This window comes from Salmo salar, chromosome ssa01 (genome assembly GCF_905237065.1).
Source record: "Salmo salar chromosome ssa01, Ssal_v3.1, whole genome shotgun sequence".
Taxonomy (NCBI): Eukaryota; Metazoa; Chordata; class Actinopteri; order Salmoniformes; family Salmonidae; genus Salmo; species Salmo salar.
This window is the reverse complement of record NC_059442.1, coordinates 30,748,414-30,763,653: the sequence shown is the minus strand read 5'-3', so window position 1 is coordinate 30,763,653 and position 15,240 is coordinate 30,748,414. Positions and strand designations below refer to the sequence as shown.

At 43.7% G+C, this 15,240-nt stretch overlaps 1 long non-coding RNA gene across 2 annotated transcripts; it reads left to right on the top strand.

Moving 5' to 3' along the window:
• Positions 1-4,026: 4,026 nt before the first annotated feature.
• Positions 4,027-14,963, top strand: LOC106599864 (uncharacterized). Of its 2 annotated transcripts, none has more exons than XR_006769573.1 (8): positions 4,027-4,309; positions 8,388-11,935; positions 12,480-12,660; positions 13,651-13,712; positions 13,821-13,987; positions 14,094-14,197; positions 14,300-14,406; positions 14,564-14,963. It is a non-coding gene; the product is annotated as an uncharacterized lncRNA (long non-coding RNA). The 2 variants fall into 2 exon arrangements; XR_006769572.1 differs by having other exon boundaries at positions 8,965-11,935; positions 14,564-14,960.
• Positions 14,964-15,240: the final 277 nt, after the last annotated feature.

Genomic DNA, 15,240 nt, shown 5'->3' with positions numbered 1-15,240 from the left:
GCCTGATCAGAGCCTGAAGGTATGGAGGTGCCGTTCCCCTCACAGCTCCGTAGGCAAGCACCATGGTCTTGTAGCGGATGCGAGCTTCGACTGGAAGCCAGTGGAGAGAGCGGAGGAGCGGGGTGACGTGAGAGAACTTGGGAAGGTTGAACACCAGACGGGCTGCGGCGTTCTGGATGAGTTGTAGGGGTTTAATGGCACAGGCAGGGAGCTCAGCCAACAACGAGTTGCAGTAATCCAGACGGGAGATGACAAGTGCCTGGATTAGGACCTGCGCCGCTTCCTGTGTGAGGCAGGGTCGTACTCTGCAAATGTTGTAGAGCATGAACCTACAGGATCGGGTCACCGCCTTGATGTTAGTGGAGAACGACAGGGTGTTGTCCAGGGTCACGCCGAGGCTCTTAGCACAGGACAAGGCATGGAACGGGCAGTCCTTCTCCGGGAGGAAGAGCAGCTCCGTCTTGCCGAGGTTCAGCTTGAGGTGGTGATCCGTCATCTACACTGATATGTCTGCCAGACATGCAGAGATGCGATTCGCCACCTGGTTGTCAGAAGGGGGAAAGGAGAAGATTAATTGTGTGTCATCTGCATAGCAATGATATGAGAGACCATGTGAGGATATGACAGAGCCAAGTGACTTGGTGTATAGCGAGAATAGGAGTGGACCTAGAACAGAGCCCTGGCGGACACCAGTGGTGAGAGCACGTGGTGCGGAGACAGATTCTCGCCACGCCACCTGGTAGGAGCGACCTGTCAGGTAGGACGTAATCCAAGCGTGGGCCGCGCCGGAGATGCCCAGCTCGGAGAGGGTGGAGAGGAGGATCTGATGGTTCACGGTATCAAAGGCAGCAGATAGGTCTAGAAGGATGAGAGCAGAGGAGAGAGAGTTAGCTTTAGCAGTGCGGAGAGCCTCCGTGACACAGAGAAGAGCAGTCTCAGTTGAATGCCCAGTCTTGAAACCTGACTGATTAGGATCAAGAAGGTCATTCTGAGAGAGATAGCAAGAGAGCTGGCCAAGGACGGCACGTTCAAGAGTTTTGGAGAGAAAGGAAAGAAGGGATACTGGTCTGTAGTTGTTGACATTGGAGGGATCGAGTGTAGGTTTTTTTCAGAAGGGGTGCAACTCTCGCTCTCTTGAAGACGGAAGGGACGTAGCCAGCGGTCAAGGATGAGTTGATGAGCGAGGTGAGGTAGGGGAGAAGGTCTCCGGAAATGGTCTGGAGAAGAGAGGAGGGGATAGGGTCAAGCGGGCAGGTTGTTGGGCGGCCGGCCGTCACAAGACGCGAGATTTCATCTGGAGAGAGAGGGGAGAAAGAGGTCAAAGCACAGGGTAGGGCAGTGTGAGCAGGACCAGCGGTGTCGTTTGACTTAGCAACGAGGATCGGATGTCGTCAACCTTCTTTTCAAAATGGTTGACGAAGTCATCCGCAGAGAGGGAGGAGGGGGGAGGGGGAGGAGGATTCAGGAGGGAGGAGAAGGTAGCAAAGAGCTTCCTAGGGTTAGAGGCAGATGCTTGGAGTTTAGAGTGGTAGAAAGTGGCTTTAGCAGCAGAGACAGAAGAGGAAAATGTAGAGAGGAGGGAGTGAAAGGATGCCAGGTCCGCAGGGAGGCGAGTTTTCCTCCATTTCCGCTCGGCTGCCCGGAGCCCTGTTCTGTGAGCTCGCAGTGAGTCGTCGAGCCACGGAGCAGGAGGGGAGGACCGAGCCGGCCTGGAGGATAGGGGACAGAGGAAATCAGAGGATGCAGAGAGGGAGGAGAGGAGGGTTGAGGAGGCAGAATCAGGAGATAGGTTGGAGAAGGTTTGAGCAGAGTAGGGGCAGAGTGAGAAGTGTTGGATGAGAGCGAGAGGGAAAAGGATACAAGGTAGTGGTCGGATACTTGGAGGGGAGTTGCAATGAGATTAGTGGAAGAACAGCATCTAGTAAAGATGAGGTCAAGCGTATTGCCTGCCTTGTGAGTAGGGGGGGAAGGTGAGAGGGTGAGGTCAAAAGAGGAGAGGAGTGGAAAGAAGGAGGCAGAGAGGAATGAGTCAAAGGTAGTCGTGGGGAGGTTAAAGTCACCCAGAACTGTGAGAGGTGAGCCATCCTCAGGAAAGGAACTTATCAAGGCGTCAAGCTCATTGACGAACTCTCCAAGGGAACCTGGAGGGCGATAAATGATAAGGATGTTAAGCTTGAAAGGGCTGGTAGCTGTGACAGCATGGAATTCAAATGAGGAGATAGACAGATGGGTCAGGGGAGAAAGAGAGAATGTCCACTTGGGAGAGATGAGGATTCCAGTGCCACCACCCCGCTGGCTCGATGCTCTAGGGGTATGCGAGAACACGTAGTCAGACGAGGAGAGAGCAGTAGGAGTAGCAGTGTTATCTGTGGTAATCCATGTTTCCGTCAGCGCCAGGAAGTCTAGGGACTGGAGGGATGAACTCAGCCTTGTTGGCCGCAGACCGGCAGTTCCAGAGGCTGCCGGAGACCTGTAGCTCCACGTGGGTCGTGCGCGCTGGGACCACCAGGTTAGAGTGGCAGCGGCCACGCGGTGTGGAGCGTTTGTATGGCCTGTGCAGAGGGGAGAGAACAGGGATAGACAGACACATAGTAGACAAGCTACAGAAGAGGCTACGCTAATGCAAAGGAGATTGGAATGACAAGTGGACTACACGTCTCGAATGTTCAGAAAGTTAAGCTTACGTTGCAAAAATCTTATTGACTAAAATGACGAAAATGATACAGTACTGCTGGCTGGTGGAGTAGGCTAGCTAGCAGTGGCTGCGTTGTTGACTTTGAACGTGTAGCTGGCTAGGTAACCTCGATAGTTTCAGTACTACACCTTGTCATGATACAAAGCAACTGTGTAGCTAGCTAGCTAACATAACACTAATCAAGACGTTCCTTGTAATGTATTTAGTTTCTACAATGCTGCTGGTGACACTGCAATAGGTTATAATGTATGTTATCTAGGCATCTCCTAATGCAGGTGTGTGTGTGTGTGTGTGTGTGTGTGTGTGTGTGTGTGTGTGTGTGTGTGTGTGTGTATGCATGTGTGTGTGTCATTATTAGCATACCACGTGACGCTCTCAAAGGGGAATGTTACAGTTGTTATGTTATGTTTTTCTGAGTGTATTTATCTCCTACACCTGTCTGTATTAGATGGTATGTTATTCTAACAGAGCTAGTAAGACAAGAGCCCCCCAGGCCACAGAAATGCCATGTTGAATCCATGACTGCCGCTACTAGTTGTCTCTGTCTGCCTGGAAGGCAAAGGAACCTGTGTTAAAATAGGACAAATACAAATACATCTCTTTATCTCTAAGCTATCAGGCAATAGAAAATGACAGCTTAGAAAGTATTTTCTGGATGAATTGATGCAATGTCAGTGTCCAGTATATATGTGTCTTGAATAAGGGTGATGAATGTGTCGGTGATACGGAGCAAATTCAATTTGGGGTGACCTGGCTCCTAGCAGTGACCCAGACGGGTGTGTGCGGAGCTGGGGTTCAGCTGAGTAGAGCTTGAGAGGATTAGAAGCAGGGGTCAGGGTCCTACATTGAGGAACATGCAGAAAGGGGGGTGGTCTAATCATGGGACAGCACACCTCCACTACACTGTGTGTACCAATGTGTTAAATGTTTTCACTAAACATAATGTGATACAGCTGTAGTTATTCCATTTGAACTCTTCATCACCACAGTCAATGTAAATTACCAGCCTGTAGATTTCAGACCAGAGACTTCTAACGTACGTAACCATTTAACATACTGTACATTTCATTTATGATGTATACCTGTACAACTCGGGCATAATAACTTGATCAAGTGCATTCCAGCAGAATGCTTTGTGGTGATGATTTAATTGGAGTTTCAAATCATTTAGTCTGTACCTTGGTTATACAGTTAGCCTGAGGTGGCGAAGCAGCAGCAGCATCTTCTCCATTATAAATACAGAGGATGAATATTTAATCTGGCATTTCATAGGGCAGCTCAACAGCCAGGGGTCCTTAGTCCTCTCTCACATGGAGGCATGGGTAGCGGTCCAAACACTTAAAAGACACACCCTCGTCCACTTACCCTCACCTTATGCCCTTGGGGGGAATCCCCATCGCCATCTTGGAGGGCGGTCCAAATGATTAGCCAAGCAAGGGAAGTTTGCAACGTAAGCCCCTCAGACCTCGTTTTTAGTCGGCTTTGCGAGTGTACAATTACCTTCACTCCGGGGCCTGAAACTCCCCATAATTCAATTTGCGACAATTGTACATCTGCTAAGAAAACTCTCAGAAAACTTAAAAACAACATCAATGGAGAAGTCAACATACAAGTGTAAGTAAAAACAAATGCAAATAAGTCAGAAATGTTGCTACTACCTAAAAAGTAAATGTTTTTGTTTGATTATCTTTTGGAAATTGTAGAAATAAAACATTTTCCTTCTTCAGAAGTTCCAGCTAGGCAGGGTAATGTTAGTTTGCTAATTAATTTGCTAGCTATCATACAGTAGGCGTATATTAATAATTATGTATTTAATATAAGTAGACATCCTCTCATAATTGAATGTAGCGCATATAAAGCACCCACAAGCCACCGGTGGCTGAAAACACAATCACAATCAACGAGTGACAAATTTCCGGCCAAGGGTGGTCCATTAAAAATCATTCCTTCCTCCCTCGCCCCTCGCCCTGCAAGTGTATACTCGTCAGACGTCATGATACGTCATCAGAAGTGTCCACTTCTGGGAAAGCACACCTCCACTACACTGAGGGGATAGGGTGTGTCTTTTAAGTGTTTGGACTGCAGCCATGGAATGAGTTTAAGTGGTAAGGCGAAAGCAACTGACTGTAGACAAATGTCGAGGGGTCAGGGTTCCGGTCTAGAAGCACGGTTTCTACTGCTCCTACAGTTTGCTTCAGTACTGCAGTTTAACTGACTCCCGGCCCAGAAAGACCATTTCCAAAGATATGAAAATGTTTTATTCATCCAATGTCGGACATGTTTTTGGATGACTTGATGACGTTGTTGCTGCTTCCTGAGTGCTAGTGTGCATGTGATGTTGGTCCATATAAACCGGATGCAACCCAGAGTCCACGTGAGTCCATGAATCGGTGTATGTGGATGTGAGTAGATTACCTTGAAAACAACAGTTGAACATCTTGGACGCAGTCTCTAGTTCTTATTATACCTTAATATATGAAGTCAGGGCAGGTGCATCTGCAACAGCCAAAAGTCGGACACTAATGTGGTTTTCCAACAGCAAGACTCAAATCAACATTGCAGTCTTGCCATTGTTTAAAAAAAAAAATGTTCTGTATAATGTTGAAATGAACATGTCGCCAACCCCCCATCTCAGACACTCACAAACTGAAATCATATGTGTGTTCATTGTAAAATCAATTACTGCGAGAGAGCCTCAAATATCATATTCATTTGTATATAGGCTATCCACTGCATAGCCTACAAGAAATTGGTTCCTGTTTCAGTCATGCCTTTGGTCACATTCGCGTGGAGTGGCCGTGGGTCGAACAAAAACACTCTAATGATTGGTTGACAATAGAGCCTTCCACAATGCAGGCGATGGCTGCAGGATGAAGCTGGTAAAGAGCCAGAGAAACTTGCAGTCAAAAATTCATGACCTTTGATCACATGTAAAGGTAACGCAGTCGACATGTAGGCGCAAGTCGGACAATTTTTAACCCCATAATGCAACACACCTTGAAAAACTTGACAAAAGCGATCCGCTCGAACACGCCCATGTACATGCTCACAGATTGAGTTTCTCATGTTTAATTCATGCCTATGCTGATGCTGTGTTGTGGCTGATTGCATGTGGGCTGAGTGTGTAAATGAGATAAAATGGCTGCAAATAAGAAGAGGCGTTGGTGGAGGGTAGGGATGGAGGGCTGGAAGGAAGGGAGGGAGGGATGGAGAAGAGAAGTGGGACATATGGGTAGATGACATCCCAGAGATGAAGTGTAATCTTTGTGACAACTGCTGATGTAAAATGGACTTTATAAAAGAATTGTATTGATTGATTTGTTGATCTTCACGTAGAGAGATTTATTGTACAACAATGATACGTTGCAGTTAACAATTAACATCTGATAAACATATGTTGTGCAACCAATACATGTTCTACATGTATATATCGAAACCTGAAAATGTGTTGTTATTGCTATATCCCATGTTGTTATTGATGTGACATCATATGAGGTGGTGGTAGTGCTGTGGGTGTGAGCAGGGCAGGACTAGACCTATGAGCTGTTGTTAGGGGCCAAAAGGTTAGACTAGTGGTCAAGTAGTGACACCTGCTGGACATAGTTTCACTATTTCTTTCTCTCTGTCTCTCTCTTTTTTCTTTCCCTTTAGCTCTGAAAAGTGATTGAAAGGGTTGTAATGTAAAAGCTACCTTCACTACTAGACTTTACCTGACCCGTTACCATCTAACCCTCCCCCCATTAAATTAATTCCTGAATTCATTAGGACTACAACCAAAACACAGCACGCTGAAAAAGTTCCTTCCTACTGGGGAAGCATTTTCATCCTCTCAGCTCCGGTAAGGGTTAAGAGCTCATGCATAATGAAACGTGGTTCATGCGATCTTTGCTCGTTAAGAGATGGTTGACTAGGTCCTGGGGGGCTCTCAGAGAGAGAGGAGGGTCATGAAGGGTTAATGAGTTATCCCCTTTTTCTTCAGATAGTGTTAAAGGTCTGTGCTGGGAGTCTGTGACCCTGCCACTGTATATACACTATGGGCCAGTTCTGTTTGAATATACAGGATTTAACATGGGGGTGGTGGTAAACTCTACTGTATTCTCTAAAACTGTAACCTGAGCAGAAGAACAGCAAACCAGTAAGGTTGCAATATTTATGTTTGTTTGTATAATTTTCTGAGCAGTACTTGCTTAACCTCCACCTCCAGCTTATACTTGCTTAACTTCCACCTCCAGCAATATGGTACAGGCTACGCTGGGGGAATGAGGGGACTTGTAGAGTTTACACATAGTTTAGAAAACAGAGCTCCAAGCATTGTCTCCCTCAAAGTGCCTGCTGGGTAGATTGACAGTGCCGCGTTTCCCTCAATGGACAGCAGATGCCCCCTGGGACTTCTTTTATCTCTGTTTTCATTCCATATTCATTCTTCAATAGATTTTATTTTTCCTTCCCTTTCTTCTGAGTGTGGCATCAATGTCATTAAAATTCATATTCATGCTGTTTATGCAGATGTTTCTCTCCAGTGTGTTCCAGAAACAGTCAAATCAAAATCAAATCACATTTATATATAAAGCCCATTTTACATCAGCAGATGTAAAAGTGCTTATACAGAAACCCAGCCTAAAACACCAAACAACAAGCCAAGCAGATGTAGAAGCACGTTGTCACTGCATGATTATCTGCTGCTGCCCTCCCCCATCTCTCAACCTCTAGATCTTTCTATGCAGATGCTGCTAGCAGATTCCAAGCAGACGTCCTCGTCTATTTGAAACGCTTTACTGACTGTAGTTCAAAGGCAGTGTGTTATTGTATTACCCATGCCCTCATAGAGCTCTGCCTGAAAATCACCATGAGGAATCAGCCTGATGATAGCAGAGGACAGGGGGTATATAGTATATTCGATCCTCTGTTCAGAGAGCTGGTGCTCTTTACAGGGCGTACAGATGACTTCTGTGTGACTGTTTGGCTGCAGCCCTCCCCGAGTGTCTTTGAACCTCCTCTACAGCAGAGGTGGAAAAAGTACTCAAATTGTCATACTTGAGTAAAATAAAATACTAAAAGTCTAAAAGTGTCTGGTTTTAAGTATACTTAAGTACAGTGTGGGAAAATACTAAATACTATACATCAAATTTCTTATATTGAGGAAAACAAACAGTATGATTTTCTTTTTATTTATTTACGGACAACTACAACACGCAGACATCATTTCCAAACACAGTATTTGTGTTTAGTGAGTCCTCCAGATCAGAGGCAGTAGGGATGACAACACAGTATATTTTGAATGGCCAGGCTGTCCCGCCTGAGCATTCAAAATGTAAGGAGTACCTTTGGATGTCAGTGAAAATTTATGGGAGGAAAAAGTACATATTGTCTTTGGGAATGTAGTGGAGCGAAAGTAAAAGTTGTCAAACATATGAAGTGTAATGTACAGATAGCCCCAAAAACACTTAAGTATTTTAAAGTATTTCCTCTTAAATACTTTACACCACTACTCTACAGTCATACCTCTAATGTAATGGCTTTGTATTTCACTGCCTGCCATACTGAACAGTTAAAGTAAATGGGCTTATGTGTGCGTGTAGGAAAGCGCTTTCTCAGCCAGAGGCTACATTTTTTTCTTGTGAAATCTCATTTTGAATGCATGACACTGAAAATATTATAGCAGCTACTGTAGCTTTACACTTCTTCCCAGCAGGAAGTCACAGTGCCAAATAGGGTAACCCATTGCCAAGCCAGTATGGTACGCCCTCCTCCCAGCCGTATTGGGTTTACTGAGGTCACTATGAAGAGGAAAAGATGATGGGCACACGACACACATCCGTATCCTATCCCCGCTCCAGCTCCAGCTCCAGTGTCTCTCCGTGTACAATGCTGCCCAGAACAACAAGGAAAAAGCAACAGGGCCCATCTGATCTAGAATCGAATCTAGGCTTCATCATACTGTGAGGAATTAGGACAAAAGTGGAGTTATTTGTATTATACTGACTGAAAATAAGTCATCTTGCCCCTCTCAGTGGTCAGAATTGGTACTGAATTTAGGGAAAAAAGGCAGATTTTTCCCTTCTTTATTGAAGATATTCAGTTAATATCTCCCCTCTTCAGATGAAGATGTTGAGTGTGCCTTCACTGATCCTGGCCCTATGATCTCAGTAGTAAGGGAAGTACGGTGGTCAGTCAACACTCTCAACAGTCTCTCCTATTCAGACTAATGCAATTTCAGCCCTAATCTGATCAGTAAAGTGTCTGCTGGACTCCTGTCTTCCTGTCTGCAGGCTGCTAATGGGCCTCCTGACTGGGGGTGTTAGCATGAAGGAGAGGCTCTGTGACTGGACAGGACACAGGGGAATTGACGTGACCTTCACAGACCTGAGAGGAGAAGAAGACAGGAGTTCCAGGAATGAGATAAAGAGAGCACATACATTCAGAGGAGATCAGAGTCACATGCAGCAGCCTCAAAGCAAATGAGGGGTCTTCCGTAATTAGAGCTGTCAATTAATGAGATTATAGGACATGAGAGTGGTGCTTTTAGATTCTATGGGGGGGGGAGTACATGAGGGTTTACTTTATGGATGAGAGTTTATTCTATAGTTGTGTTGATTTTTATATGTTCTCTGTGATTTCACTGATAATGGTTTACTGAGCCAAAGCATGTATTTAACACTTTTAAAACTGTATGCAAACTTCATCTAGGAGCAAACTTCTACTTATTGTCACAATGATATCCATTTTCCCTTGTCATCTTTTATTATTTCCTCTCTCTCGCTCTCTCTCCATCAGGTGGTGCTGTGGTTTAAGTATATATATTTTTTAAATCTACTCTTCACTGTTCATTCAATCCATAAAACAGAACACCAGGCACTCTGCATCAATGTCATCACAGACCCCGGTTAGGCACCATACACACCTGAGCTTCAGTGTCACAACACAACAGGGCTGTGTTCCCAGCAGCCATCTATTCCAGAACTTCCTTGTGTAAATACTGTATAGTACTGGATTTTACTTCCTGTCTGCGATGGTGATCAAATGGAGTGCTGGAGCGACCAGATGATAGGCTTTAACTTTATTAGTTTTCGTTTTTAATATACTGCCAGCACAGCTACATGGAAAGTAAAGGAGACGCTAGAAGAGAAGAGAAAAAGAGGCGAGAGGAGAGAAGAGAAGAGAAAGGGAGGAGGGTAGTAGAGGAGAGAGTAGTAAGTGGAGGTAGGTCTGTACTCCTGTAGGAAACCTGTTCAACTTAATGTTTAATAAGCTACTGGTCACAGAGCCAGGGTAACTCGATCCTCTCAGGAGACAAATGGTGTGTGTTTCTCTGTGTGCGTTTCTTACGTGTGTATGAATGCATATATATGATTCTATGGCCTGTGTAAATCAGATACACCGTTGATTAGCTGATCCTATACAGATCTGTTGTTTAAGTCATTGATAGCTTTCCTCATGAATCCCTCCACCACACAGTCTCTGAGGAGGGGAAAGTGATAATAAATGTTACCTCATCAGCGGTAGTTTGACACATCATTTCACATGATTCATTACTCTTCGCAGCCTGCTGCTCTTCCTGTCTCTCAGAGGTGATATGATGATTCATCATTTAGCAGCGAAATACAAATATCAGACCTGGGACAAATATAGTGGGTATCATAAATATTCACGCCCCTTGGATTTCTTTACATTGTATTGTGTTACAAAGTAGATTCAAACAGATTTAAGTCATAATTGTAACTAGGCCACTCAGGAACATTCCCTGTCTTCATGGTAAGCAACTCCAGTGTAGATTTGGCATTGTGTTGTAGGTTATTGTCCTGCTGGAAGGTGAATTACTCTCCAAGTGTCTGGTGTAAAGCAGACTGAAGCCGTCTATCCCGTTTCTTTTTATCCTGAAAAACTCCCCAGTCTTTGACGATATCAAGCATACCCATACCATGATGCAGCCACCCCCATGCTGGACAATAAGAAGGCAGTTTACTCAGTGATGCGTTGTGTTGGATTTGCCCCAAACATAAGGCTTTGCATTTAGGCCAAAAGGTGTGTTCCTTTGCTGTGTTTATTTGCAGTATTACTTTAGTGCCTTGTTGCATGTTTTGGTGTATTTTTATTATTTTTCTCTCTCTGTCATTTAGGTCATTATTGTGGAGTCACAACAATGTTGTTGATTAATCCTCCGTTTTTTCCCATCACAGCCGTTGAACTCCGTAGCTGTTTTAAAATCATCAATGGCCTCATAGTGATGTCTGTATCTTTGATGTGTCTGGGTGGTTTAATACATCATCCATAGCGTAATTATTAACTTGACCATGCTTTAAGTGATACCCAATGTCTGATTTGTTATTCTTACTCATTTAACAATCACTGCCCTTCTTTACGAGGCTTTCGAAAAGCTCCCTGATCTCTTTAGTTGAATCTGTTCTTTAAATGCAATAGTTGACTGAGGGACCTTACAGATGTTGTATGTATGGGGGACAGAGGAAGGGGTAGTCATTTAAAAATCATGTCAACCTCTATTATTTCAGTCCATCTAACTTATTTTTTGACATTTTACTCCTGAACTAATTTAAGCTTGCCTTAACAAAGGGGGTGAGTACTTCTGCAATGACTATATTTTTGTTATTCTTGTAGAAATGTGTAGAATTTTCTTTTCACTTAGAAATTATGGAGTATTTTGTGTAGATCAATTATTTAAAAAATCTATTTTAAATCTCTCAAAATGTGTGATTGACCTTAACAATTTGGGCCCCAGGACCAGTGAAAGCAAGATAGCCATATTTTAAAGTATGGCTATGTTGTACCTTTTTGCATATGCATCTTTCTTTTGATGCCAAACCCACCACTGGTGTGCATGGCCAGTCTTTTGGGAGCCTGTCATTTACTTACTTAGCTAGCCAGACAGTTTTATTTAGCTAATGTTAGCTGTTATTGTAGCTTTCTGTTTGTATGTAGCTTGCACTTCAATGGCATCCCTCTGTGGCTCAGTTGGTAGAGCATGGTGTTTGTAATGCCAGCATGGTGTGTGCAACGCCAGGGTTGTGGGTTTGATTCCCATGGGGGGCCAGTACAAAACAAAATGCATGAAAATGAAATGTATGCATTCACTACTGTAAGTCGCTCTGGATACGAGCGTCTACTAAAATGTAAATGTAATCCCTCGAGGAGATTGTCTTTTATATTTCCAACCAGGTGAAGTACTATGAAGGCATCACTGATCTCGACAAGAGGCGTAACATTCAGAAAATTTTACAATTCAGGGTAACATTAAGCAGTTAACTTCTATTAGATAACTGGACAGATTTAGCTATGTACAAACATTTTTCAACAACCATTTTCCATCTAGCTAGTTGGTCATCTGCATGTTGCTAGCTATACATATAGTTCATTGTAGGCTGCTGAGGGGACAATGGCTCATAATAATGTCTGGAATGGAGTTAATGGAATGGAAACAAACATGTTTCCATGTGGTTGATATCATTCCATTGACTCAATTTCAGCCATTATTATTAGCCGTCCTCCCCTCAGCAGCCTCCACTGATATAGTTATATGTCTCTCATATTGAGGTGTCTAGCTATAAGTTAAACCTGATCAATCAAATGGATAGGTGTAAGCAATTGTGGTAATTCCAAATGCTCTTAATTAACTAGGTGTCTTCACTAGACACACAGAGAGAGAGAGCGAGAGGGGAGAGGTGGGAAGAGAGTGGAAGGCAGACAGAGAGAGAGAAACAGAGAGAAAGACAGCAGTGCAAATGTACTTAGACTTGAGTATTTCAACAACTCTTCTCTTCCAACTTGTTAGGCAATCATATCTACCTTACGGGGGAAGGATGGCCAGCCACACAGGAGGGTGATGTTTACTAAGGAGGAGAAGGAGGCTGTGCTGACCGAGATGCATGCTGGCCATTTCGGAGTGAAGCACATGATTGCCAAAATCAACCTACGATTCTTCATTTTTATTTATTTCACCTTTATTTAACCAGGTAGGCAAGTTGAGAACAAGTTCTCATTTACAATTGCGACCTGGCCAAGATAAAGCAAAGCAGTTCGACACATACAACAACACAGACTTACACATGGAGAAAACAAACATAAAGTCAATAATACAGTAGAAAAATAAGTCTATATACAATGTGAGCAAATGAGGTGAGATAAGGGAGGTAAAGGCAAAAAAGGCCATGGTGGCAAAGTAAATACAACATAGCAAGTAAAACACTGGAATTTGTAGTGGAATAAAGTGCAAAGTAGAAATAGAAATAATGGGGTGCAAAGGAGCAAAATAAATAAATAAATACAGTAGGGGGAAGAGGTAGTTGTTTGGGCTAAATTATAGATGGGCTATGTACAGGTGCTGTCACGTCCGTCGTAGGAAGGAGACCAAAGCGCAGCGTGGGTATCGTTCCACATCTTTTATTTTAATGTGAAACTTTGCAAAACAAACAATAAACTACAAACAAAACACAAACCGTGACGAAAGAGGTGCAACATGCACTAACTCAAAATAATCTCCCACAAACACAGGTGGGAAAAACAACTACTTAAATACGATCCCCAATTAGAGACAACGATGGCCTCTAATTGGGGATCATACAAAAAAACATAGAAAAAAGAAACTAGAACCAAACAACATAGAACTAAATAAACTAGATAACCCCCCCCCCGCAGGGATGTCCTTGTCCCATCGCGTACTAGTGACTCCTGTGGCTGGCCGGTCTCAGTGCACACTGACACGGTAGCCAGGTGTACAGTGTTTCCTCCGACACATTGGTGTCGTTGGCGTGTGGGTTAAGTGGGCACTGTGTCAAGAAGCAGTGCGGCTTGGCTGGGTTGTGTTTTGGAGGACGCACGGCTCTCGGCCTTCGCCTCTCCCGACTGTATGGGAGTTGCAGCAATGAGACAATACTGTAACTACCCATTGGATACCATGAAATTGGGGAGAAAAAAAGGGGTAACATTTTAAGTTGTCGAACCAGGTCAGATCGCCTTCGTGGACCACCTTCAGGCACCGACTAAGAAGGATGTGGAGGATGTGGAGGTAAAAATGATTGTCCGCTATTAATTTATTTTCTGTCTCTCCAAGAGATATGTAAGAAAAGTATTGGAATATGAAATATAATTGCATGAATTCCTGATATCAATTAAGGTGAGACTGAACATCATCAAGGCGAAGGAAAAACAGAAGGAGAGCTAGGGGACCAAGTGCTACTACATCTGGGGAAATTACTTGGTTTGGAAGAAGAACGAAAGGAAGCCGAGACCTGGGAAACCTCGCTGCTCTTTCACTCCTAGCTGGGGTCACCATCTGTTAAGGTAATATAAAAAATCTCAGATAATAACTATTTTCATTTGCACAGAAAATAAACTGAAGCTAGTTTTAGTTTCCCTAACACTGATATTTTGATCTTTGTCTTCCTAGGGTTACCTCGGTGGAAGCCAACAATCTTCTACAGTTGGAGCAGTTGGACAGTCAACCACTGAAAGCCCTGACGCCCTACACTTCAGTGAAGCCCAATAGACAAAGTATGTTAAAGCTTTGGTTGACATTTGAGAAAGCAAGAAATGATAGTTATGCTGAGGTTATAAAAATGTACCTCTTCAATTTATCTCTTCAAATGACTTTAGGACCATCGACTGTCCGAACCCCCCAGGAGGTATCCCATCCACCAGAACCAGTGAGTTCAGATCAGTCTGATTCTCTGTGTTCTGAGTCGGAGGGGGACCAGCTTGAGGTAGGCTATACCTTCCAAAAGTGTTGAAAAGTACATACCATTTATAACACCGCACAAATCCATCAAATGTTCAAACCGTAAACTGTAACCTGTGTGTTTGCTGGTTTAAGTCTCTGTCTCCTACCCTGTTCCCTTTAACTCTGCTCCTGTTCTCCAGGAGCTAGAGGTTCTGCCCGACACCCAGACGTGGATCCACCTGATGTCCTCCATTACCAACCACCCTCCAACTTTTCATTACATCAGCTATAGCTACTGTTATTGTCAAGTTGTCATTATCTGCTAAGAAAGTTTTCTTCAGTCCAGGCACTGCAAACACAGCAGTGCCTGGACTTTGCAGTCTCCCTCTTCAAGTCACCCTTTCCGAGACTGGCTGCCTGTTGAGAACAAGTGACAGGCAGAACCTCCCATCCACACAGCAACCACGTCCTCAATATTCCACACACCAGAACTCAGTATTTTAGTCTATGATTGCCATGTGAGTGTACAAAAAAATCTGTGAAAATAAATTAATGACACAACTGTAGCAAAAAAGATCAAAGTTTATGTATTAAAATCTTAAATATTGCCAGGTTGGTTTTCACAGCTGTTTCACAAGCTGTTCATTATTGTAAGTTGTAAGGTATCCTTTGATGGTATTTATTTGTGCCACATTATTCATTGTTGTTTCCTAGGACCTGCAATAGATACATATATATTCAACCACAAGGCTGTACTAACGAGCTACGCGAGATTTTTTTTTTTTATCATAATAGAGGACAACTGAAATGATATTATATCAGTGTAAATAAGGGAAGAGCAGGTTAAAATAAAAACATGACAGCCAGACAAGCCAGT